Source organism: Emydura macquarii, unplaced genomic scaffold (genome assembly GCF_026122565.2).
Source record: "Emydura macquarii macquarii isolate MOO-44397 ecotype Brisbane River unplaced genomic scaffold, CSIRO-AGI_Emac_v2 contig_1451, whole genome shotgun sequence".
NCBI lineage: Eukaryota > Metazoa > Chordata > Testudines > Chelidae > Emydura > Emydura macquarii.
Genome location: NW_027131588.1, coordinates 8,423,648 through 8,449,864, shown reverse-complemented (window position 1 = coordinate 8,449,864; position 26,217 = coordinate 8,423,648). Strand labels below are relative to the sequence as shown.

The following is a 26,217-nucleotide window of genomic DNA, read 5'->3' as shown; positions in this document are numbered from 1 at the left end:
AAAAATTCTCAGAGAGATTTTCAAAGGCACAAAAGACAGATAGGTGCTCATCTCCCATTTTTGCCTTTGACTATCTGCCCTTTAGCGATGTACATACTGCTATTCCATTTTGAGGAAAGCTTCATATTCCCCAAACAAACGGCAGTATGTTTTCACATTTGCCCACCTGTGCAAATTGCATCAGCATGAAGACTATTAATCCCCAGAACGCTAAGTTGACTGGAGCATTAACTTACATTTACAGGCCCGACGCCACAAAAACTGGTTTAAAAATGTATTGTAGACAGCATTATTAAAGATCTATTAAACTTTTACCCTCAAAGGGAGGTTGAGTGGAAGAAGTTTCAGACAATATTTACTGAAGTTAAGGCTCATTAAAAGGAGGGCCTAAAAACAGCCTTATGCAGTCAAACCTCCAATCATGCAGCCAAAGCATTCACATCCTGATTTTCATTATGTTAATTTACTCCATTTCTGGGCTTCCCACATACAGGTACTGCCACATCTGGTAGAAACTCTGTGACAATCATTTGATGGACCTCTCTGGGACCTATGCTACATGAGACAAAAGGATGGAAAGAAAAGGCAAAGTCTGGGAGCACAGCTTGTAGGAATTTAAATGTTAAAGGTACGTGACCTTATACTGCAGAAAATCTCTACCACAATTCATAAATAACAAACCACAGCAAGTGACGCTGTCAAATTGACCTCAATCATCCAATGCCTGGGCAAGGAGTTTATACAATACACACACATTTTCCTTCTGTGTATAGATCACTAACACTATTATGCGCTTTCTGCTTTAAAAAAAATCATCTACCGATATTGCAGTCATTCATCCTAAACCATTAACCTCAAGGGGCCAATAAGCATGAAAATATATACAGTGTCCTAGTAAGCCCCTTTTCTTAGGGCTTGTCTTCACTTATCTCGGAGATTCGGCGGCAGTCGACCAGAGTTACGAAAGCTACGCAAAAAATTTGCATAACTCCCGTCGATTTCTCTGCTTCTGTTCTGCACGCCGTCTTCACTGCACTGCGCTGACGGGAACCGTGTTCCCGTCGATGCAATGCTACGCCACTTGAGAAGGCGGTCTCAATATGTCGATTTCTGGATTGACAGAGCGGGTCTTCACTGACCGCTCAGTTGATCCAGAGAAGTCAATCTGATGGCGGCGAATTTGCTGCCGTCAGTGAAGACATTGCCTAAGTGTGCAAAAAAAAAAAAAAAAAAAGAGAAACAGATCGTCTTAGCATTCACAAGGCTGAGTTCAGGCATGTTTTTACTTAGTTCATTTTCTTATCCAAATGCACTGACATCATGAAAATCGTAACTGTTGAGTCAAAACTGAGCCAATCAGAAATAAGGCAAAAGAACAAATGTTTGTTTTGTTTTTACTTCAGTTGACAAAACAACCTTAGTTTAATAGTTAATTCAAAGCCATTTGTTGACATAATTTTAAAACACTGCCACTAAAATACACTGTACTATACCAAACACTGCCTTACTCTACGAAATCAGAGCCAATGTTGCCTCTCATTCCAAGTGGGAACCCCAGGGTGCTTTGTGGTTATGCAGCAACTATGTAGAGTTATTTGGCAACTCTTAAGCTACAGAACAGCAGTACTGCCACTTCATGGCCTAGACTGGAGGAAGGATTCCCTTCCACTCACATATCACCTTAGCACAGGGATTCATCAGCATTTTCACAGAATGCATCTCATTTCACAGAGAGGTTGACTCGTAGCCTAACCCCCCCTTCCACTTTGGAGCATGTGACCACTTTCTCCCCCTTTCCTGATAATGTAACATCCACATGGAAAGTACAGCAATTGCTTATCTGGACAAGTAAAACTAGAAAAGTATTTAATCTATTTTAGCTGCTTTTTAATGTGGAAACAAGGAAGAAAGCCAGCACAATGTGAGCAGTCAGATCTCTATGAACTAACAAGTGTTTAGCAAACCACTATGAAACGCAATTTAAGAACCTCTGCCCTAACACACATTCCAGGTTCTCAGACTATGCACTGGGGGCAGCATTTGGCCTCAAATGAATAAAAACTGAACAAGTTGTTTCAATCTTTAAAATACCGTGAATGCTATGTAATTTACGACCCCACCACATCAGATTATGAACTCTTGCGAAGGTTATATTTTAGAAAATACCAAAGTAAAGGGAGCAGTAGTCCATTAAAACAAATCCACCTGAGTCCCAATAAAACATCAGACTGAGCTGGAAGATATTTTCCCTCATGCTTTTCCTCCAGAAAAGGAAGCAAAAATGCCATCATATTTTACACAGGAAGACAGTTATTCACCTTCCCAATACTATTATAATATTAGGTAATTTTGCAGAATTGACATTCATTTATTAAATAAAAGCAAGAAAAGCAGTTTAGACCCAAAATTATTTGTCTCAGTTTGAACACGAGCCACTAAATACACCCCCAAGCCTCTTAAGCATAGGTCTGTATGTAGCCAGCCTTGTTAGCAGTAAGTAATTAAATTTCAATTGCCCTGACTGGGTTTTTGTTTGTCTTGAGCTACTGGACAATAGGATTTTTCCTAGTCTGACTGGTGAAGAGGCACTTTACACACATCAACCAGCTAGAGAGCAGGAATAAAAAAAAAAACCCACCTCTAGAGCAAAGGATAAATAAAGAATGCAAGCTATAGGAAAGACTCCTGTTTGTTTTTCCTAACACAGTCAATTTGAATGAGAAGTGCCCTGAGACATAATACTCGGCACATTAGTAAAATCCTGAGGGATGGCCAAGACTAGTGAAACACTAACAGAAAGAATAATCCTGACATTCAGACCTAGGATTTGTATTGTGCCAGTTTGCAGAAAAATAAATAAAAACCTCCACCAGAGTATGTAAGTTAAACAAGACTACATAACATCACAGAAAAGTAATTCCCATACTTCTCCTCAGACTGCTTTCTACTTAATGGATGCATCTGAATGAAATCAGAATCAAGGTCTTTGTTTCTTAAAGCTTCAGTTCTGAATTCCTTGAGCAACCAGAAGTCCAATTTGACTTCCAAAGAAGTTATGGGTCTACTCTACAATAATGACAATGATTTGTTCCACTGAATCAGTGGTGAAAACATCAACTTGAAAAGTAGTCAATTTAAAAATAAATAAGTTTCAAGTAGTTTTGGATACTACATAGGTGCCCGAGTTTCTCCAGCCTATATGTGATCTTAGAAAAACACTTCAAAAATGGGAAAATGTAATGGTATCTCCTGTTCCTGTGGGCAAGGCCACATCCCATATGCCCCAACACACACACACACACACGGAATGATTATACACACCACATGCTGTCAAATGCACAAAATAAACATCATATAAAAATTAGAGAAAAGTCTCTTTTCTAATCCTTTGCAGTTATGGTGATCTCAAGTGCTACTTGTAACAAGCATAGGTTCATTTTTTCAAGAAAGATTCATAAATTGATATACCCCTATATTTACTAATATATAAAGAATAAAATCATTTTACACATTGTTAAAAAATGAGTCATGCTTTGTTGAGCTAAGCACCATTCTGTTAGCCATTAACAGTAAAGGGCCATATCTCACAGCTGAGAGAGAGTCAGTCACACTGTCACACTCCAAAAATCAAACCCTTAGATATCCTGGGGAAATACTTGGCACAGTTGGTGGGGGAAACCACAAGGGTGGCTTTAAAGCATTCTTAGTGATCCCCAATCCTAGGGGTAGCCAGGAATCATGGTATTAACTAAGAGCAGCCCAGGGCTCTGAAAGATTGTGCCCATCTGTTTATGCTTTAAAAAAATTAGCAAGTGGTGATTTCCCAAAAATGCAACAGTGTTCCAGCCCCATCCTTCTTAGGTGTGAACACTCCCTATGCTAAGGATGCGGTGAGCTTGAGGGGTATAGAGACATTATACTGATTCTCTGCCAGCTGGGGAATTCTCTTTACAGTAGGGAAATCCCCACGTAGCTAGTTTAAACCAGCAGAGCAGCACAAAGCAGCCAGATCAGAGTGGAGGATCTAGTTCCAAGTCTCATTCATGGTTTTAGGAACAGTGAACATATTTTTGTCCTGTCTACACTATCAGTTACTGCATTTTCAACACCAGCTCAGAGGAACCCATTGTTGCGAGCCATTTATCCACAAACAACCTGACTTCTTAGAATACAGAGGTTAGAAGTTTATCCACTCCTGCCACCCATTCTTCACTCAAAGTCATAATCGGCATGTGCCAGAATTGCTACAGAAATTACTATATCACAAGTACAGGCGTAGGATGGAGAATAAATAAGAGGAGCAAGAAAACTTTTCAAAAAACAAAGAGGTCCCATTTCCACAGAAATACAAACCCAAGAGGGGGAGAAAAGCCAGAAAATTTTATGACTGCTCAGATTTATTTCTAAATGTGTAGAATGCTGTCAATGGCTCGTTGTGTTTCCCACAGCAGCTATTAGATTGACAATAATCCTGACTTTGACAGCCTGCCCTGAAGCGAGGGCTGGGTGGGAAGGGAGGAGCACAGCATCAGAGAGGGTTCACAGAAAGAGGACTTCCAGGAAGTAGTAAGACTTCCTACTTATCAAGCTGAATGTGTCTCACTCCTGGGACAGCGAGTTTGCAAAAGCAGGATTCGGGAGGAAGGCCTGTGCGATGGGGTGCTCACGCATCTCCCACCGAAATCAACAGGGCTGCAGGCCTCAGCCATTGTTTTAGGCTAGGGCACTCACCCGGACCCCACAGCCCTCCTGGGGTTGTGCCTCAGGACACATGCGGCGGGCCATCTGGAGGGGGACTAGGACCTGTGTGCCCTTCAACCACGACGCAGCAAAATCTGCCCTCCGCAGCCCGAGAGGCTTTTAGACACAAGCCCCCGGGGGGGTTCTCCCCAACTCAAAAGGGAGCCGAGCAGCCTGTCTGCCTGCCTGCCACAGCCTTGCTGCTGAGAAACTCCCTCAGCAGGAGCTCCCACAGCGAGGGAAGGGGAGCCTGTCCTTCGCCAGCCCCCTGTCCCTGCTGCCAAGGACGACGTTCCTAGGTCCCCAGGGTCCGCTATGTCTCCAGGGCAGGCGTTCACACCCTCAGCTCGGGGATGCACCAGATCCACCCCGCTCCCAATCCCGTCACAGGAGCAGGGCGGCTCGTCAGTTTCAGACGCCCCGCCCACCACGTCGCGCAGCCTGGCGGGCCCCGCCCCCACGACTGACCTGCTGCCGGGCCCGGGAAACGCCGTACGCAACCGCTGGCGCTCGCGCTCCAGCCTCCTCCAACCGACGCTCCAAAGGGGCCGAGAGCCAGCCCCCGCTACCCTCGCATTCTGAGAAACCTCCTGCGCCGCTTACCTGACTTGGCCTCAAGCTCCGCCAGCTGCAGCTACGTTCCCCGCGCACGTTCCACCGGAGCGTAAACGCAGCGCCGTCAGTTCCCTCCCCCAGCTGGCAGAGGAGCGAGCGCAGCGCGAGATGTGACTGTGCTTCTTCGGTGCCCGGCAGCCCGGCCGGAGCTCTATCCCGGCATGCGCACTTGCAGCCATGAAGCCTCTGTCTGCCCTTACTCGGACTAATCCACACAGCAAAAAAGAAGAGAGCTGCACAGAGGGCTGAGTGTGTCTGTGTTGCTGCTGGAAGCAAAAAGCAGGAGGTGGTTTAGCCCAAAGCACAAGGCTTGTGATGTTACATGCTCCATTCTGCTCCACTGTTGTGCCTTTGTGTTGTTATTGGGGTATAGGGTCAACTTTTGTTGTTACACTCTTGCAACCCCATTGACTTTGATGAAGCTGACAGGAGTTACCAAGAATAGAATTTAGCCCATGGCTAATCTGAAGATAAATCTCAGCCTGGCCATAAGGTTTGGCTTGAGATCCAAAGTGTAGGAGCATTTGGATCAACTGTTTTGCTTTGGTCCATTATGGAGATGTGAACTGACCGCAGTGCATGGAGCCAGATGCAAACTTTCTCAAACTCTGGGATCGTTTCAAACCAGGTTTTTGGTTCAGGCCCCTCATTAGTTAAAACACACACCAACAAAGTTATTTTTATAACATTTTCAGAAAATAAAACAACCCTTAAATTAATTTTTGTAAGGTTCAAACGTTTGTGGAATCAGAAAGGGCCTGCTCCCATTGAAGCAGTGGCAAAACTTCCTTTGATTTTTATAGAGGAAGGAGTAGGCCCAAAATTTAACCACCAGGCTCAAAATATGCCCCCCTTCAACTGCCTTCTTCCTCTATCTGCAAAGTGAGGATACACATGATCAACTGTAGACTTCTCTTGCTGATTAACAAAGCAATGAACAAAACTGTGAAGTTCACACAATTAGTGTGGTGTGGGCATTAATATTTTTGCAAAATGTATACACATGTATATATGTATGACATCATAGGTATGGCCTTCAGATTCACTAGCAATGTGGCATGGTGTGAGCACCCTCGCAGCAAGTAAGTGAAGCCATGACATTTTATATACAGGTAACTACAAAGCCTTTGTCAAAATATTGTATTGGGCTTCGTAGCAATAAAAAAGCTTTTAACTACTAGCTTTTTCAGCAGTCTCTAAACAACAAGAGCTCATTTCACTCTTCCTTTCACAAAATACAGATAAGTGAAGGAGGAATTGATTTTTTCAGTGATTTTTTCAATTATATAGATTCATAATTTGTTTGACTCTATGATCATGAGCATGTTATGAAATGCCTCAGCTCTACCTGCCTACTTCATTTATGAGATTAGATAGGATAGGTAATATCCAAGAACCCTGCGCTCAGATGCACTCACGGCCTGATTTGCCACTTCCTTTTATATTGTGTGCAAAGTATAAAATGCCAACAACAACATAAGGGCCTAATCCAAAGCTAACTAAAGTTAATTTGAAGATTCCCATTGATTTCAATAGGTTTTTGAATTAGGCTCTAATCATTCCAAAATCCTTTTTGGTAGACCTTATACTCACTTTGCATAGGTATAAATGACTACAGGAGATGCAAGGCAGTGGAGAGTCAGGGACTTCAAGAGCCAAAGTCTATATATTTCATTACCATATGTGGTCATAGAAATGAAATAAATAAGGGAAGTGGAGGGACAGTGCAATAAATCAAACCTCAAGTAGTAATTTGGGACCTTATTAGTAACCTTTAAAAACAAACAAAAACCCCTGTCCTTACAATCAGATTTGAATCTCCAATGAGATAAATGATTCTCACAATATCAGAATTGAGGTCAAAATGAACTGTAAGCACTGGTATTGCATAAATAATAATTACTAATAACATGGGTGCAGCTATCTTTTGAGAAAGTATCTTGCAAATGATAAATTAGATCTATAGTCTCTATAATGTGATTTAGAGCAGCTTCAGGGCTGCTGTAACTAACACTCAGCAGCCAAATTCCCTGAGAGATTGTTATAGCAAGTGAGAATAGCCAGAGCACAACAGTGCTCCAGCAATGCCCTCTGGTCCCCAGCATGGCCCCCCCACATACACACAATGAGCCACACTGGGCTTGGCATGAAGTAAATTTACATCCCAACTGGCCAGATGTGCCAGCTTTTAGTATAAAAGAGTCTTAGGGTCCCTGCTCTTTCTTGTAGACTATCCTACTCTCCCAAAGCTGTCATGGCCAATGTTTAGAAAGACTCACTTTGACACTAATAGTTTCTGATCCAATATTAATCCTTTTAATTTCAGTCTTGAAAAGTTATGTTTCCCCTTTTCCCTCCCAGCATAAGTATGACTGAGTTGGAGCAGATGAGTGGGATGGGTTTTGTTCCCAATTCTGTCTCTGACTTGCTATCTGACTTTGGCAAGTCATTTTGCCTCTCTGTGCCTGTGTTCTGACTTCTTCAAGGGGGCCTCTACCTAATCCCATTGATGGGACAAGCCTGCCCTGGGCTCAGAATCTTCTAGAGAGCGGTGTCCGTTGGGGCCGTTCACCCTCCCGCTTCACCAAAGGTTCTAAGGGTATAAATGAGGGAGTGGCTCCCAACAGCCACTGGCTTCTTATGACTGTTGAAGCTGCTGTGAGCTCAGGGCTCACTTGGTATCTTCTTGGCACCTTCTTCATTATTATTTGTTTCTCCACCTGTGACCGTTTTCACTCCTGAGCTTGCAACAACCTGCTGCCACATCCCCAGCCAGGTGCAGAAGACAAAGGGTTTTAAGCTGGGTTGTCACTCTCTTCAGGCAGGGCACCTCCTGCAGCAGTCCAGCTCAGCAATAATAGGCAAGTCACTGATAGCAAATCGGAACAATGGTCCCAGGTCAGGATTACCTTCCCTCAGGGAGGTTGTGGCAGGCCGCAGTCTATTCCTAGCCCTAGCTAGGCTTCTTTCACAGAATGAGAGGTGGAGATCTGCTCTCCCTGTCAGCCAGCACGCAACTGCAGCTGGCTCTCTCCCTTTGGCTTGGAGCCTGACCCCTAATGCAAGTATAGTGGGCTGGAGCTGGCTGAGCCCACAGCAGTTTGTTAACCCTTTCCTGGGTGGTGAGGGGTGTGTATACTCCATCACACTGCCTATTAATTGGTTAGTTTTTCATTTTTTGCCTTTTAAAACAAACCAATGGAAATGGTACCTGTGTGTTGCAGACATTGGCTAGACTGGTGAAGAGGGATGGGGTTGCCTCTCAAAACCCTTTCAATGAGGTAGGCTTCTTAGGACCAGTCAGCTAAGCCTTGTGCTGTGCATCCAGCATTGTTGATGTTGACAGGCTTCCCAGATTTGGAGATCTGCTTACCACTCTACATGTACCATAAGAGGCACTGAAATCCCTGGATACTTCCAGGGTGACCAAGTTCAGCACTAAGGATCTGGCACTGTCAGTTCCAAAGTGCTGCTTACCTCAAAGTGGCTCTGTGCCTAGCACAAAAGTTGCCACCCCTGGTCTCACCCAAGTCAAACGAGTCCAGTGCTGAAAGTCTGGCACTGTTTGTTCTATGAAGGTTTTCTCTCAGATGTAAGTGACTTGAGGTCCATGGGTTTGTCCCTTTGTCCTGCTTTAGTGCTGAGGCTGTGTATACTAAGAGGTGTTTCACTTCCATAGCTTGCTCACCAGAGTGGTTTTATGCTGGGCATAAAGGACTTTAGTTCCTCAGGGTTTACTGAGTCCAGTGCCAAGGGCTCAGCATTGCCATTTTCTAGATCCTGGGTATCATTTTCTAGGTCCTCGTGCTGTTTGGAGGAACATTGGAACAAAGGAGGCTCCAGGATATCCATATAACTCCCTCCGCACATACTGGGTTGGCTAGGTGGTTGAATCATCCCCTGGCAGAAGTTAGAGAAACCAGAAGGCTGCTCCCTCCTGAATCACAGTTACTTCTAGAATTATGCGGCCATTGGTTCCCTCCTTCCCAGCTGCACAGTACAAACTCTTCGAAGGGAAATAAGAACCATAGAATCACAATTATTGCTGAAATTGGCAGCGTTAACCTCCACTAGAAGTGCTGTGGGTTTACCAAAAGATGATGCCACATGGAGTGACTGTCCCTGATATCACCCTCTTCCTTTTGATTAGGTTTTCCACCAAAATCCCACAGAGCTCCTAGCACTTAGTGTTCATGAATAGGGGTAAGGGAATGGTACCATTTTTAGATTCTGATTCCCTTTGCCTTCCATACTGACCAGTATTTCTTCTACGACTATCACTTCAGTGTCTGAGCTTGGAGCAGATGATGTGACCACTTATTGCTATCTACATCAGTATTACTAACCTCAGATATTTCCTGAATGTGACATACAAATTAAGGGTACTCGAAACAAAATGTCTTATGTGTATATTAATGTATTGTTAATTAACAATAATAATAATAATTTTGTATTCAAGACGGAGGGCTAACTTTTCAAGTGTCAATGCCTGAGTTGTGCATTCAGACTGAATAATGGGGACAGGAAAAACAGCCCAATTCCCAAGTGTGCAATTACTTCATATGTGGACAATATGGAGAATTTGGGCTGAGTGTGGTATGTAAACATTATCTTTTGAACATTTGGCCTTTATCGGCACAGCCCAAGTGGCTGGACTGCATGCTCAAGATCACCATGTGGATTGTGGAGAGAAAGAATCCTCTCTGTCCCCAGTCCACAGAGAAGCAGCAGGTATTCAACTCCATGGTGGAGAATGGCTAGTGGAGCTGTCTAGACCCAGATTTACCAGCCCAGCACATAGTTTATCTTCCAGCATGCTTGACCTCCACATGCTGGAGTGAAGGGAACCCTTGTGCCACAAAGCTCTGCATCATGTAGTGGGTGCCAGGCCCTCATCAAATCCTCAAATCCTGCCTTCCCTTTATTGCAAGTTTCATTGAGTCAGGACCCTCCACAGTAGTGAAGCATTTGTCTCACTATGACTAGAAATAGATGTTTTGGTTTTGAACAAACTGGGATAAATGTGAAAACATGTACATAATCTAAATTGGTTTTTGAAGATAATACTTAAAGAGGTGTAAACTGGTCACATATCTGGTGCTAAATTGTTTTTGTTTAACAAAGAGCCAACAAGACAGCAGTGAATTGATCTGCAGTGAGAATCTATCTTCACAACCAGAAGGGCAGAATGCTGTCTGAGTCTGAGCCTGGGGGGATGATGAGCACCTTCAGTCCCCGTTCACATTAGTGAGAGTTGAAGGTACTCAGCGCCTCATGAGATCAGCCCTATATTTGTTTAAATTAAATCCTGCATTCTGCACAGCAAAGTCCAGGCAGTGACTTCATAGCCACTCATTCTGTGTTGATTTTACTTGCCTGTAGATTTCATTGTCCCTGGACATAGTTAATCCATGCTTGATTTGTCCATTTACCTGGGAAAGCAGTCTTAAGGCATTTATGCATTATTGAACTGTTAATCTGATTTAATTTTTGAGCACATAAAAATGGAGATTGCAAACAGATTTGAATCGGTGAGGCATGACTGTGTAAAATAATGGAATCCCAGGAAGGTTTTAATATCACAAGAGTTACTCACTTGGAAATTTTTTTTCTTTATTCTGAGATTCATTCTCCTTGAAAATTATCATCAGGCTTGCACATTCCTATACCCCAAACTCCCATTGACTTCAGGAGGAGATCTGAGATCAGAATTACTGCAGATTTGGTCCACAAGTGACACAGTTTAAATATACCTGGCTTACGGATCCTAGCATTGGATTCTTATTTGAACCCAACCTTTTTAGGTTCTCCCAACACTAATTACAATAAAAGGGCTTTCATTATCTGGTCAAACTTTCTTGGTAATATAAAATCTATGGCACAAGTCTTCAGGTGGTGTGAATCAGGATGCCTCCACTGAGGTCAATAGAAGATCTGGCCCTACATCTTTTTCTGTAACCTTAAATGTGTAAAGCTAGTATTGTATATTACTATGTGTGTGTTCATGTTATAGGACTTGTTTATTTTAGTAAACTTAGATTAAGTCCCTAATGTGTGTGAGCAAAAGGGCAGAGTTAAAGTTGGTGATTGAACCAATGGATAATAATATTTAGTGGTTATCTTTGAAGCATTTTACAAACATTAACTTAAATATTATTATCCACATTTTACAGATGAGGAAACAGAGTCAGAGACGTTAAGTGACTTGCCAGGACCACACTTTGAATCTACAGTAAAACAAAGGTAGGATTAGAAATTTGGGAATTCTCATTCCTCAGACATGAGCTCAGATCATGCCTCTCTGGATATTCTTGGGTTTGTTTTAGAAACTTAAATGAGAATTTACTGACTTTTTGGCTATGTCTACACTGCCGGCGGCACCGCCAGCAGTGCAGGATCAATTTTGCAGGTTCGATTGAGCAGCAGTGAAGACTTGCTCAATCGAATCCATAAGTCAACTCTGTAAATCCACCCCAGCAAGAAGCATAGTGCTGCGTTGACGGGAGGGCATTTCCCGTTGGCACAGCACAATGGAGACACCGCAGTCAGCAGACGTTAGGAAGTCGACGGGAGAGACGCAAGTTACTGTATATAGCTTGCATATCTTCCTTTGACTGCCGCCGAAATCCGCAGCCAGTGTAGACCAAGCCTCAGTGTTTAAATTCACAGCTCGAATGTTGCATTAACAACATTTTTTTCAGGGGGAAGACTTTAGAAATGGAAGTGTGTGTGTGCTTCACAGCTACATAATGCAAATTACATCAAAATTCTTCAAAATTTCAAAGTTCAACCTCTTGTCCCCAAAGGCACTTTTAGAAAAAGGTTTAAGGAGTTGAACACTAATAATGGTTAGAATGGAATAGTTCTTGCAACCTCTCTAAGAGCTGCTCAGAACATTTTTATCCAAAATATATTTTAATGAAAAACATGGAAAATTTATTGCAAACTTTTTCTTCCTTTTTCTAATCAACTTTATCACTGGTTGGATAATTTCCCTTGGTAAAAAAAATGTTTCAGTGAAACAATTAAATGAATTTTTCAGTAAAAACATCTGTAATTTTTTTTTACATTTTCTAGCCAACTCTACTTACAAATAGCAAGACTGTGTCCCTGTAACACAGCTTTGTTTGTTTACTATATGCATCCGACATGCACTCACGCACACAAAATTGGAATGTAACTTCCATTGGCACCATAATGAGTTTGAGGTATTTCCAAAACAATGGGTCAAATCCAGCCTACAAATTGTGCGTATATGCAGAGTCGGGAAGCAACACAGCTCCTTTCTACGTATTCTGTGCTGCCCCCAAACTTGCAGAGGGCCTTGAGCTATAGAGAAGGCATTTCAATGGGATGTTTTCCATATGTTTTAGCAATTATGGTCCTAGTCTGGCTATTCCACCTCTCACACATTATTCTGCACCTGGCAGACATAATCTGCAGAGAAGGGAAATAATTGGGACTGTAGCCTATCTGAATATGGGCTCACAGTAATGCAGCTTTGGCTCATGTCCAAACCAGAAACACTTAAGGTCTATATTTGGTCTTCTGTGAACAAAGTGGAATAGAATATTTCTATCAATACTACAACAGCTCTGAACCTCTTGCCATATTTTGTCCATTAAGAATACGGCACAGTGGAAAAAATCCTATTACTCAGTATTTCGTTATTAAGAAAAATGTGCTCCAAAACAATTTCACTAAAAATGCATTAGGTCATAAAGGCCAATGGACCCAAAACAATTCTGCTGGAGTCATTATAGCTTTTCTTTTAGCTCTATCAAAAATTACCTTTTTTTGCTATTAAGTATAATGCTCACTGTGATACGTCAGTCTAAATCAATACAATGTCATTGTAGCATGTCATTGATGTAATTCACAGAGTGGATACTAATGGCATGAAAAGTAACTTATGTGCATATACAGTGGCTAGTTTTCAAATATTAATGATAATCTATCCCCATTGATCCCAAAGTAAATTACAAGTAGGAGGAAGAGAAGCAAATTGCCTGGGACATTCCAGTGCAACTGGAAAGAAAAAAAAGTAAACAAGAAATGGAAAAAGAAAGAGGGAGGAAGAGTGCACATATGAGTAAACAAACACTACAACACTTGGCTATAATAACTTAGAGCTTGAGCATCATCAATTATATGGAGAGTTATAGAGAGTTGTGGAATGATGTCCTGATTTTCGATTACAAAGTTTGTGCTTGAATTGGACTGAATTGAATTTCAACTTTCAATGAACAGATAAATTCCAGACAAAATTCAGATATCTGGCTTCAGATAGATAGTTTTCAAATAGTTAAGAAGATGCACCCAGGGGATTAATTTTTGACTCAATTGACTTCATTAGAGGCAAGATTCCAAGCATGGTACATGTCTCATGGTTTCTTTCCTCTTCTTCATAGCTGCTTCTGATGGCAACCCACAGGTTGGATGGATGAGGGAAGGGTAATGAAGAGTCTTTGTTCCCTTCCTGAAGCATTAAACACTTATTTTCTCCCATTGTTTATGGCTATTTCATGTCACAATCTCCCACTATTATTTTTTTCCTCATCTCTGATTGACAGAGCTCCACCTTCTGTTGTATCCTGTGTCCATTCTTATTCTGTTCCCACAACCTTCTCCATATCAGACCTCACCACTTCAGTTTAAGAAACTGAAATTAGAAATTCTGAAATACTATAGGGTTAAAGTGTATCTATAAAACCAAATCCTGCCTTCCATTATGTATGCTCAACTTCTAGTAAAGTTTCTTTAGCAAATACTTGTTTTCATTTCTTGCTTTTGCAATCTGTATTTTCAGATTGAAATTACCATTTCAGCTCCATCTGCAAGCCTTGCTTGATAAAGGCTGATAGGAATATAATCATGTAGCTTATTTTTATTATCCTTAACCTCAAAGTCAATAACTCAAACAAAAGAGCAATCTGAGTAATGTTCCTAACTTTTCCAAAGTACCTTCATCCATTTCAGATTTTTAAAACCACTTTGCTAATCAAAATATTAAAAGTAAAAAAAAAGGGGGGAGGGGGTTTCATCATAGATTTAAATGCCAAAATGTCATTATAGAAAATGGGAAATGACATTTTTAATTAAGAATACAGATTCCTTACTGAAGTTTCTATACACCTACTTATCCTAAAGTACAGGTTGATTGGCAATGGTGTTTTCCATAATACAAGATGATGACAGTAGCATGATATGAACTCCTGAAAATCCATTTCTTCCACGATGCCTACAAGAAGTGAGTTTAGAATGATTATGAAAAAGGCTATATATCTTTATTTGGACACCCAACATCCAATGAGGGAATTCTAAAGTGGCTTTCAAAATCACACCCAAAATATTTTATAACTTAATCTCTTACATTTTAATCACATATAAATATAAACCTCTGGATGACTCAGCAGCCTGTCTGCTGTGGGTGTGTCCTTTAGATTGCAATGGGTTGGGGGCAGTGACAGTCTTTATTTTTGTTTATTTGATAGTGATGAGCACATTGCCAATGTTGCACAAAAATAAATAATAATAATAATTAAAATACAGTAAATAAAGTGATATTTGCTTGATGAGAGGAAGAATTGACTATCGGTTACTCACAGAGTACTCACAGAGGACTTTGTAGACCAAGTTCAAATCTCTACTCCACCCTAGACCTTGTGCAGCTCACTTAGTTTCTCTGTGCCTCAGTTCCCCATCTGTAACCACAGGGGGGTGGTGAGGATAAATGCATTAAAGAAATTGTGTGGTGCTTAGATACTATCATAATGGTAAAGGGCATATAAATACCAAGATAGATAGAGATACGAGGTTGACTAAAATCCTGTTGCACCACATAATCAAATATAATATATGTGATTGCCAATTATCACTGATCAGATGCTGCCTTTTCCTTTCGTTTCATTGTGTTTCCTTAACCTCCTAGGTATGGCTATTAGTTGATATGCTCTCCCAGATGAAGGAGGATGTAGGGGAGGCATTGTGCCTAGGTGGAGTGTCCTGCGGCTACTCTTGAATGCATCCTGGGGTTACTCTTGAATTGCTACAGCTTGTGCTCAACTCCTTGCTCAGGGGTCTGCTTAGCATCACAATTTAGACCTATATTTTTATTTAGTAAAATGTAAATTATGTAAATTATAAACTCTTCAGAGCAGGGACTGTCGTTTTGTTCTTTCTATGTAGAGTGCCTAACACACTGGGGCCCTGGTTCATAACTAGGACTCCTGGACACTACCACAACACAATTAATCTTGACATTGTCCTTTTAAAACATAAAGGTGGGTATTTTTACAAATGCTTTATAAACCTTTGGGACGTTCACCTTTATTGGAATTAAAGATACCTAATTCACAATTCAGGCCACAGCAGGTTAGAACTGCTTTGCTTTGCAATCCAATTGCCTAATGCCTGACGCTCACATGGCAACCTCTGCTTCTCAGACCCCTCATCTCAGAGCAGTAAATATTTACACTTTTGTAAATTACAAATGTAGAGGCCTGTCAGAAAATAGGAAAACATTGTCTCTAAGAGTGTAAGGATTCCAAGAATCAGAATGATGTCTTGTGCTTCTTTTCCTTCCAGGAACAACACAGCCTAATTAGATTCCCCAGAGTGTGCGAGCAGATTGGAGCAGCATTTAAAAAATAGAGACAAGTAAGAAAATGTGACTTCTGTGAAATGTGAGTGAACAAGTGTCCACATCACAAACACCACCACCATCAGTGAGAATTATCATTTCACCTACATCAAGGAGGCCTACTGGCAGGACAGCCTTTTATTTAGGGCCCCTTCCCACACCCATTGAAGTCAATGGGACTCTCTCTACTGAGTTCATTGGCCATTAGTTCAGGTCTTTAGGCCCTAATCCTGCAAAGATTTTGCATGAGTACGTTAATAGTGCCAATAATGTCAATTAAGTCATTGGGACTACTTATGTATTTAAGGTTTCTCATGCATACATTTTTATGGGATTGGGGCCTTCATTTTTAATAATTCAAGCTCCCATTGAAGTCAGTGGTAGTTCACCTAAGTAAACAATATTTGACCATTGATGTGTGGGGCTTAAAACTAACAGAGTGTGCGTACCTTTCAGGGTTCAGTTCTGCAATACATCACTCACAACTAATCCTTATTCACACAAATAGTGCTGTTGACATAAAGGAGACGAATAGCATAAGAAAGGACTACTCACAAGAGTTTGCTGTTGAAAACCATTTATTCCTTGAGAAAAGTTATTTAATAATACTAGGTTTAGTTTAGTTGCCACATCTTTATTTTTCTTTTTAGTCACAACTGCTTTCTGACCGTCTTAGGTTCCTATTTCCAATTGTATTCTTCAGAGATCTTTTAGAACAATATTTCTGTTATCTTATTTTTCTGTGGCACATTTGAATAACAGTTCTTTTTACTCAATCTCAAATTTTGCATTCAGGGATCTTTTGTTTTAATTCACTACTAAATCAATCACTTTCCTTTATAAGATTTCCAGTACTGGAACCAACATAAATTGAACTAGATTCAGAGATGAGAAGCATTTCTGTGACCCATCCCTCCCATCTACTGAAAAAAACCCACTAGGTCAAACCTTCAGTGTTTCTGCTAAATGTTCCCCTTTTCTGAGCAGCTCATGGAGCCCTGTGTAGAGTGGGAGGACTCTAGAACCGGCCTGTCTGTGGGTCTGCACTCCCAAGGCAGATTCCACACATCCCAGACGTACCCACAAGAGAACTGCCACCTCCAAAACATTACCCAGCTCCTCCTCTTTCTCATCCTGGCAGCCCAGATTCCTTAGAACCAGTGCTTCCTTTGGCATCTCTGCCCGCCACTGTTCAGAACCACTATCTCCAAGAAGGATGCAGGTGCATCACAGGAATGAATGGTACTCTGATTAATCATTACTATTGTTATTTATGTAGCAACTTAGGGCATTTAACAGACAAATACCATTGATAGGCTTTTGCTCTGAGCAGTTTCAAATCTGAATCTGATGTAATATGGTGAGGGATAACAAAGAAAGGGAGAATGGGGTCTGAGGATGAGAGTTATAATAGAGAAAAGCAATGAGATCATGCTTGCTACATTTGTATCTTGTTAGCTCCAGTGTTTTATTTTAATACATTAATATATGGAAAAGTGCCTGGAATTAAAGTCATGTGGTGACAGGAAGTCTTCTGACAGGAATTCCAGCATGCATTGAAGGGTGCATACCATTAGGAGTAGTGTAAACTGAGTGCAGCTGCTCTGCAGCTCCACTCCCATAGTTCTCTGGATTCCATGGACCACACAGAGCTGAAATCTCTGGGATAGGGAGGAATCTGTATGCTGCAAAGCTACCACTCCACTTCCAGCAGTTTGCAGAGCATTTCCACCCCATATTATTCTGCTTTGCCCCCCTCTGTGCTTTCATAAAATTACATCCAGCTCTCTTGTACTGCTGTGATTGCAAACTGTCTCCCAAACATCCATATGTTGAACAGCCTTGCTTTACAGCTTTCTCATGTATAAATGCAGCTATTTTCCATTCTGATGATTTATGTTTAAATTTCTGAAATGTGCCTTTCTAAACCCTCAGGCCATGATCCTGCAAACACATAACATATTCATCAACTCTTGCAAGGATTTTTTAATCCAGTATTTGACAAATATTTTTTATTAATTGTCCATTTTCAAGCTCTCTCCTCTTTACCACATTATTTTTTGTTATGTTTCTACCTATTTCCTCAACTTTCCTTTTTAGGGCCAAATTCTACTTTCAGTGGGCCTAATTCTGGTTTCCCAGATTGGCTTTAAGCCAGTGTAATGCCACAAAACCATATTCTTTTCTGTGTTCTAGCTCCTTAGTGCTGCTCCAGTGGTGCTGGAAAGCAGCAGGGGCTGTCCAGCTGAGAATTCCTCCAGTACAGGAGAGTTCTCACCTGGTGCAGAGACAGTGTACACAGCCCCTGGCACATGAGGAATGTCAAGGCTGTGACCAAAGTACACTGCACTCCAGTTATCTTCAGCTGGTTTACAGTCCCATTTGGAACAGTGTTATCTGGCATAAATTTAGAGAAGCCCCAAGATAGCTCTAACCTAGGGCAGGCAGGGCATGGGCTGGCATAGATTCATGAAGACGATCAGAGAGCTGTATCCAGCTCCTTCACAGGCTCTTTCCTCTCTCCAGCACTGAGGAGATTTCCATGAAGAAAAGAATCAGGGATATTGACTTCAGTGGAGTTACTCTTTATTAACGTCAGTGCAAGTGCAATCAGAATCAGGCCAAGTTACATTGGTATAAATCCAGAGTCACTCCTTTGAATTCAGACATTTCACTGCCTTAACTGAGAGCAGAATTTGACCCTGCATTCCTTTATTTGTTTAACAAGAATATTTCCTCTAGGGACTATAGCATCGTGAGGAAATCAAAAACGAAATACTTCCTTGTAGGTCTCTCAACAAGACTGAACAGGTTTCCTTATGTGTCCCTAGAGTCCTCTAAAGGTTTTATTTTTTTTACCTTCCATACTACGTTATCGTATGTAGCTACGACTTCTTTTTCATTTATCTGTTGCCCTTTCTCCCACCCAGTGAAGTGGTTGGTGGTGAGTTATAAACCATTTTATATTGTTTTCTAAAATATCCAGACATCACTTGTAAAGGTCTTTGCCATTGACAAGTGGTTTAAATGTTACTGACTAAAGTGCTCATTTTCTATTTTACTCGTGATTAGAAGCGGACAAGCCAATAAAACTTCTAAACAGGCCCAAGTCTGGCCCATGTTACTTGGCTTTAGATCAGTGTGTGTAAATGTAGCTACTTCAGGGAAGAGCCAAACCTCTTAGAATATTTTGCCATTATTTCCTGGCAGTCAGAGTGACATTTCATAGCAATATATACATATTCTTTGTTTTATGTGTATGATCAGATCTTTAGGCTCAGTTTGTTTTGGCTCATAATTCAGACAAGTGTCTTAGCTCTGGAATCAAAATATCTGACTTGCAATAAGACTAGTACATGATTTTAAATATAGGCTGTATAAGAGAGTTAAAGATCTAAAATTATGGAAAAATTCAGAGTTATTATATCTTTAAAAGGCATTCCACATTCCTGTAAGTGCCAGAATTAACTACTGTATGGTAACCGGGTGACTGACCCCTTGAAGGGTACTAAGGACTGGGGATCATAAGAACAACCATAATAGGTCAGAATGGTCCATCTAGCCAAGTATCCTGACTTCCGACGATGGCCAGTGCCAGGTACTTCGGAAGGAATGAACGGAACAGGCAATCATTGAGTGATCCATCCCCTGTTCTCCATTCCCAGCTTACTGCAATCTGAGGCTAGGGACACCCAGATCATGGGGTTGCATCCCTGACCATCTTGGCTAATAGCCATTGAGGGGTCAGTCTGCTCCATACCGTGATGTGTCCCTTTAAGGTTCCTGAGACTTCTTGAGTGGACAGAGGCTAAAGACAGAGCAGAGGCAGGTATTGGAAGAGAGGAAGATGGCTTGGGGAAATAGTGCTTGGGAAAACCTACTTTACTATTTCTATAAGGGCCTAGGACCAGGAACCTTTGTAGTGCAGAGCAGGGCTCTCCTCTCTCTAGGCCAACTGGGATGAGCTCTGAGAAGGAAGGCAGCACATACACTGCCTTGTGTCATAAAAAGGGAGACATCCATAGGGGAAGGAACACTACCAGCTGACCTCTCACAGCCCAGGAAGGGAAAGCACTAAGTAAAGGGGGGCCATCTAGGAGAAGCTGTTTTAAGATGACAGGTGGCCTGAATCAGCAGAGGCTCCAATAAAGAAAGCTGTGGGACTCCTCAACCCAGGAGGGGAAGTCTGCTTGAAGTTTAGCATAGACCCTAGGAAGGCGGGCTATGAGACTTCTGAACCTGGGAGAAGGGTTGGACTTGCAGGGTTAATGAAGGGTTTTGTTCTCTGTAAAAGAGGTTATAAATCAGACCCCACAGAAAGGGGATCTCACAAATCAGTACTCAGGTCTGGGAGTCAATTATTGTGGAATACCTAGAGGGAACTGGGCAGGAGGCCTGCAGGGCCATACAGAGTGCATTGTGGCGGTGCTGACCCTATTCCATGTATCTATAGACAACTATATTAGCAGTTTCAGCAGTTAGTTGTCCTTAAACATTTCATATACAATAACAGTGTTTGTTTGCTCCCTCTCCCCCACAGAAGGCCTGTGGAGCACTCAGTCCATCTAAAAATCAGGCCACTTGTCTAGGTCACTGACTAGGAACTTAGATGTCCAACTTTAGGCACCCACTGTTGAAGATTTTATGTATAATTTTCATAAGCACCTAATAATGTATGAGCCTAGGTTCCATTTTTCAAAGGTGACTTTAACTGCTTAAGAGCCTAATTCTTATTGGAAGTCACTAGGGATTTAGGCTTCTAAGAGCCAGATTTTTAAAGATGTTGAAGCAGAGCCTAGGGAGATTTTCAAAAGCCCTTTGGGAGTAATCTGCATCTTCATATGCCTAAATACCTTTTAAAAATATGGCCCTAAATGACTTTTACTTTTGAAAGTGGGACCAAGGCCTGGTCTACACAGGAAAAGTTATACCAGTCTGATTGTCCCATAGGAGTGGGATTTGTTACTGAAATAGTTATACCAGTACAGCCCTAGTGTGGACGCAGGTATACCATTATATAGGTGCCTTAGTCTTACACAGTTTACATTCTGTACCAGAATATAATTATTTTAGTACTTTTATATTAATATAACTGCATCCACACTATGGGGGAGGAGGTAAAAAAGGGGTTTGCCACTTTAAATATACCAAAATGAAGGGAACAGTGCCCACCAGTTTCAGCCACCCATCAACCCAACATCACTCTCCCACCCTGCTTTTCTCAGCTGTACTGCACGTAAACTAAGTCTATCTGAAAACTGAGGTCCAGATCTTCAAAGGTGTTAAGGCACCTAACTCCCATTGAGGATGTGGGCCTCAGTCCTTAATCTGCAAATTTGATCTGTATTTAGTTGGCCATCATCAGATCAAGAGAGATCAGATCAAGTCACTAAAAACCAGGGTTATTTAAGTTGCTAAGTTACAAATATTTGTTTAAAAAACCCACTGTTGGAGAGGAACCCATCAACAATGTAAGTCTGATCCTGCAAGTGTTACCTGAATAATCACAGCCACAACTGAGTGGTCTCAATGAAGTAGTCAAAAGGACTACTGGGGTGACAACCCTATTAATGTGAGTATGGCATTGCAAGGTTAGGTCATAACACCATTTCTAGAGTTAAGCTGATGCACAAACTAGGAAATAAAATTCTTTAATTTCAGCCCTATTCTAAGCATAGATGAAAATATTTTTTGCCAAATACAAGACAGACAAAGTTTGGCAGTGACAATCCTCTAAGCCCCCCAGTTCCGTCACAAAGAGTTCTTCCACCAGAATTCTCTCTTGTGGGATTTAATGCAGAAGAGGACTCCAGATCCTAAAGTTGTACCTATAATAGAATCAGCTGCCTTCTGAGCATCCCCTTGTGGTTAGAGGTCACTTAAGAGTACCCTGCCTCTGTTTTCCCCTTTTCAGGGCTTCTTACATACTCCATTCAAAGTCCTCTCCTGGGGGTCCGATTTAGTGAGTCCTCAGGTACATACTGGCCCTCTAGGCTCTAATCCTAATTAAGTGTCTCTTTCCAGATAGTCCAAAAATAACACAGTCTTTCAAACGGAACACACTTACACAGTCTTTATCCCACTTTCAAGCTGGCACCATCCCTCCTCCCTGAAGGACTGACTTTCTGCTTTCTTGCGCTTCCTACCTGGAGTTTGCCCTTCTCCCCAGCTTTCTCAGCTGATGACTCCCCCCCACTAACTCTGGGTCCTACAGTAGCCTCTTTCTGTTCCCTACAGTGTTTACAGACATCACTGTGATCTTCTGGGCTTTCTGCTTTCCATGTAACTTCCTTCTCTTTTTCTCGTGGAATCACCTGATTCCCCTCAAGTGGGATTCATTCTGTAATCAGGGTTGGCTTATCTCCAGGCTCTTCATCCCATGGGGCAAGCCACCCTGTGACAGTATCTTTTAAAGGGACCCCATAAAGAGAATTATTTCACTGATACCCACTAATTTGTAATGGGTATTTCAATTACTGCTTTCCCAATGCCCCCCACATCCTTACTTCAGCTCATTCCCTGCAGCAATCCAAGCTGGTCTTGAGAGAAGACACATAACATTGGAACCATCTAAAATAAAGCTCACTGATCTCCAAATGAAACATTACTCAGATTCCTTTTTACCTCTCTGTTGTTTCTACAGGTGGAAATTAAAGATCCCATGGCTCTATTCAAAAGGGGTAGGGGATAGCCCCTGTCTTGGCCATACTCCCTCTCTCAATAAACAGATTCAGATATCCCAGACTGTGTGGGAGCTATTGTTGAATGCCTAACAGTTGCTTTATTTACCTGTATAGTCACTGCATTAATAGAATCCAACTCATTATCTTGTAAAGTGACTTGCATATAAAAGGTGCTCTATAAGTCTATATTCTAAGTCTAATAAAGCAAAAAATACCAAAGACATCATAAAATAAGAAGCAGACAAAACTACTATTAACTTGGTTATAGTTTTATGACCTTTGGGAAAAACTTCATCTGATTCAGAAGTGACTTGAACTCCCTACTAGTGAACTTCAGTGAAATAGCTTGAATTGGCACATTCCTTTCCTTATGTGATTTATTCTATTTTATAATATACATGTTTGTTGTGATCGTGCCAGACTTTAAGTACCCTCACTATTAAGATAATTAATATGGCGAAGAGAAAACTCAAAATCTCCACTGTAGTCTTTTGAGAAAACCATGGGTAAATAACTTTACATATCTACAAATATATTAGATCTAGAAATAAGTCATCATAGGTCACATCCTGCAAGGTGTTCAGTTCCTATACAGAGGTGTTGAGGGTCGTCTGGTCAGATTCTCATCTCTTATTATAGTCAATGGATACCAAATGCTCTCAGTACCTCTCAGGATCAGGCCCTCTGTGACCTCCCATTGAATTCATAGTTAAAGATAGCTTTTGCTTTTATATGGAAGGATAATCCATCAACAAAGCAACAATCATAATCATTACTAATGGTTTCCAAAACAAATGTGGAGAGACTAATTCAAGATATTTTGGGGAGAGAGAGAAGGCCGGCGAAGCTGGGCATGAAGGACATCGATTTATAGTGATATCTTTCCTTTTTATTACTTTGTTTTTCTGTCTTCCTTCTATCCAGCCACAAGAACACAGTATGATTCATAAAAAACATGTCTACTATATATTTTTCCTATTTAGTTTAATAATATGAACAATTTGTTTGCTTAATACTTATATGCTCTCGAAAAAGTGATCATAAATGCATTATAGGGGCAACTAGATAACGGGAATGGTGCCCACTACCACTTCAGTGGTGTGGCAGAATAGCACATATATTTTTCATGATGTCAAACAGTTAGGTAAACAAGGAAGAAAAATACAAACAGGCAGCCAAGATTTTTGAAAAGTTGCCCAGAAATACAGAAAGATGCTGTAAATTGATTTACCTTCTAGCTAGCAAGATTTATTGAGGACAGAAGTTCAAATATAATAGGATTTTGAACTGCAAATATTCCACTGTAAGTTTATTTAATAAAATAATGACTGTTTCTACTTCATGTATTCTTTTGACGCAGTACACATGATCCCCTACATATTTCAGGGCCCAATCCTGCCTTCCGGAAGTTAATTGCATAATTTATGAGAGTAGTCCCTTCAGAAAAATATCCCTATTCAGGACAGTACCTAAGCACATTTCGTAAGTGTTCCAATGATGTCAGTTGGAACCAGAGGTGCGCCATACCTCTGAAAATTAAACCGCTTATTTAGGTGCGTAAACCCCAATGTAGGTGTCTAAATGTAGTTTTACAATTGTAGCTTTGCATATCAAGCACATTAAAGTGTGCTCTCACTATTAAGAAGATTTCAAGATATAATGAATTAAATTTGATCATTTTGAACTTTTTAAAAAAGTAGTAAAATTTAAGATGAAGATTTTCATGGTACAGTAATTGTTAAAAACACTGTATGTGTACAGCATTAAGAATGTGTTTCGATATCAAGAAGCTGTATGAGCCTTCTTTCTCTTCACTGAAAATTGTTTCTTCATAAGATTTCAGTGAGGCTTACCAATAATGTGTATTCAGAAAATAATTGGAGGAGAAGGAAGGGAAATTATTAATCTGTTTAAATACTACAGTCATTTTATTCGTGTAGAGTTTATTAGTGCTTAGAGTAATGGACTAATAGTCAAGCTAATATTTTCAAGCCTTATTGGTTACTTGGACAATTTTTGGGTGTCCAGCTCAAGACACGTTATAAAAGAGCTAAGTGTCCTTTCTCTGAAAATCAGGATCTTTCAAGGTGTTTCAAATTGACCATCCAAAAATCGAGGCACCCATAATCACTCATCATTTTTGAAGATTTTGACCAAAACTCCTAAATCCTATTCCCAACTTTGCAACTGTGTTGAGGTGAAGCTTTAACCTCTGTGCCTCACTTCACCCCCTTGTAAAAAGAGTATAATAAGACCTACCTATCTCATAGGGATATTACAATGTTTGTAAAGTCATTTGAGATCCTTGGATGAAAGGTAATATATACGTGCAAAGCCTTATTACAGTATATATTATTATTATTTATCAAGAGCAGAATATATACTCAACACTGTACAAACACAGAAGATGACATAGGAATCAAATCAGCAAGGAGCTGTGGGTAGACTCCAAAAAGCATCTTAGGCCCCTAAACCTAGATTTAAGCACCAAAATCCTGTTTCTAGGCACTTAAGTCCCCCAGTGTAACACACAAAACTGCTGTACACCATAGGTGCCTAAACTCACTCAGTGCCTACAAGGTTTGGTGAAAGAGTGAGTGGAGCAGGAGAACTTCACCGAGGATGTTCTGCCCACCAGGTGGGTGCCCTAAGGTCTGTGGACTACAGAGTCATTCCTACTCTTTCGTTATTTATCCACAGTGGAACAGTTTCAACAGGAGAGACTGAGAGATACCCACATCAGACTATCCCATAGCTCAGTGATTGGAGCAGCTTCCTAGAATGTGTGGAAGGACCCCTCTGTTCAAATCCTTTCTTCCCCTCTGGCAAAGAGGGGGGAATTGAACCTCATATCCTTGGTGAGTGCTCTGGCCTAAAAATTATAAGGTGCACACCACCACTTCTTCCCCCAGCTGTTTTGTGTGGAATGATGCAGGAACTTAACTCATTCCTGCAAGAAACTATGTAGACACCTAAGCCAGGAGGAGGGTTCCTGCTTGTGGATTGCTAGCAGAGTTAGGTGCCTATCTATGAGAAATGGGCGGGGATTAGTACATTGACATCTCCCATTGGCTAGTTTAGGCAGGGAGCCGCCTACCATACTGGCTTTGTGGAGCACAATCTAAGGCACCTATCTCTCCCCATTCATTGGACAGGGAGTTTAGGCACTTAACTTGGCTTTGTGCATAGCAGTGGTGTTCCTGTGATTTTTTCTAGGTGCCTAAAAGTTAGGCACTGTGATGCTCAGCATTGCAATTCCTAAGTCCCTTCATGGGTTTCACCCTAAGAGTTTTCTGGGAGGTGCTAAGTGCCTCCAACTCCCACTGAAGACAATGGAGATACCTAGCACTTTGAAGAGATGCTCAACACCATGTAGAGTGAGACCCTGTCTCAGAAGATCTTACAGTCTAGGACCCTGAGCCTGCAAAAAGCTATGTTCAAGTGGAGCATTGTACTCATGTAAGCCTCACTGAATTAATTAGCCTAGGGATTCTTACTCATATGAGCAATCCTGACTTGTGTGAGTAGTCCCTTTCT

The 26,217-nt window shown here is 41.2% G+C and overlaps 1 protein-coding gene and 1 long non-coding RNA gene across 3 annotated transcripts in view; one reads left to right on the top strand and one right to left on the bottom strand.

Annotated features, from left to right (window-relative positions):
- The window catches only part of FOCAD (focadhesin), a 197,284-nt gene extending 191,814 nt beyond the window's left edge, over window positions 1–5,470 (bottom strand). For both annotated transcript variants that reach the window (XM_067553150.1, XM_067553151.1), the window contains exon 1: window positions 5,344–5,470. The gene's annotated coding sequence lies outside the window, so the exon portion shown is untranslated. The remainder of the gene's footprint in view (window positions 1–5,343) is intronic.
- Window positions 5,471–10,477: 5,007 nt separating this feature from the next.
- LOC137156384 (uncharacterized) lies at window positions 10,478–13,992 on the top strand. The gene is made up of 3 exons (XR_010920748.1): window positions 10,478–10,615; window positions 11,529–11,598; window positions 13,767–13,992. It is a non-coding gene; the product is annotated as an uncharacterized lncRNA (long non-coding RNA).
- The last annotated feature ends 12,225 nt before the right edge of the window (window positions 13,993–26,217 follow it).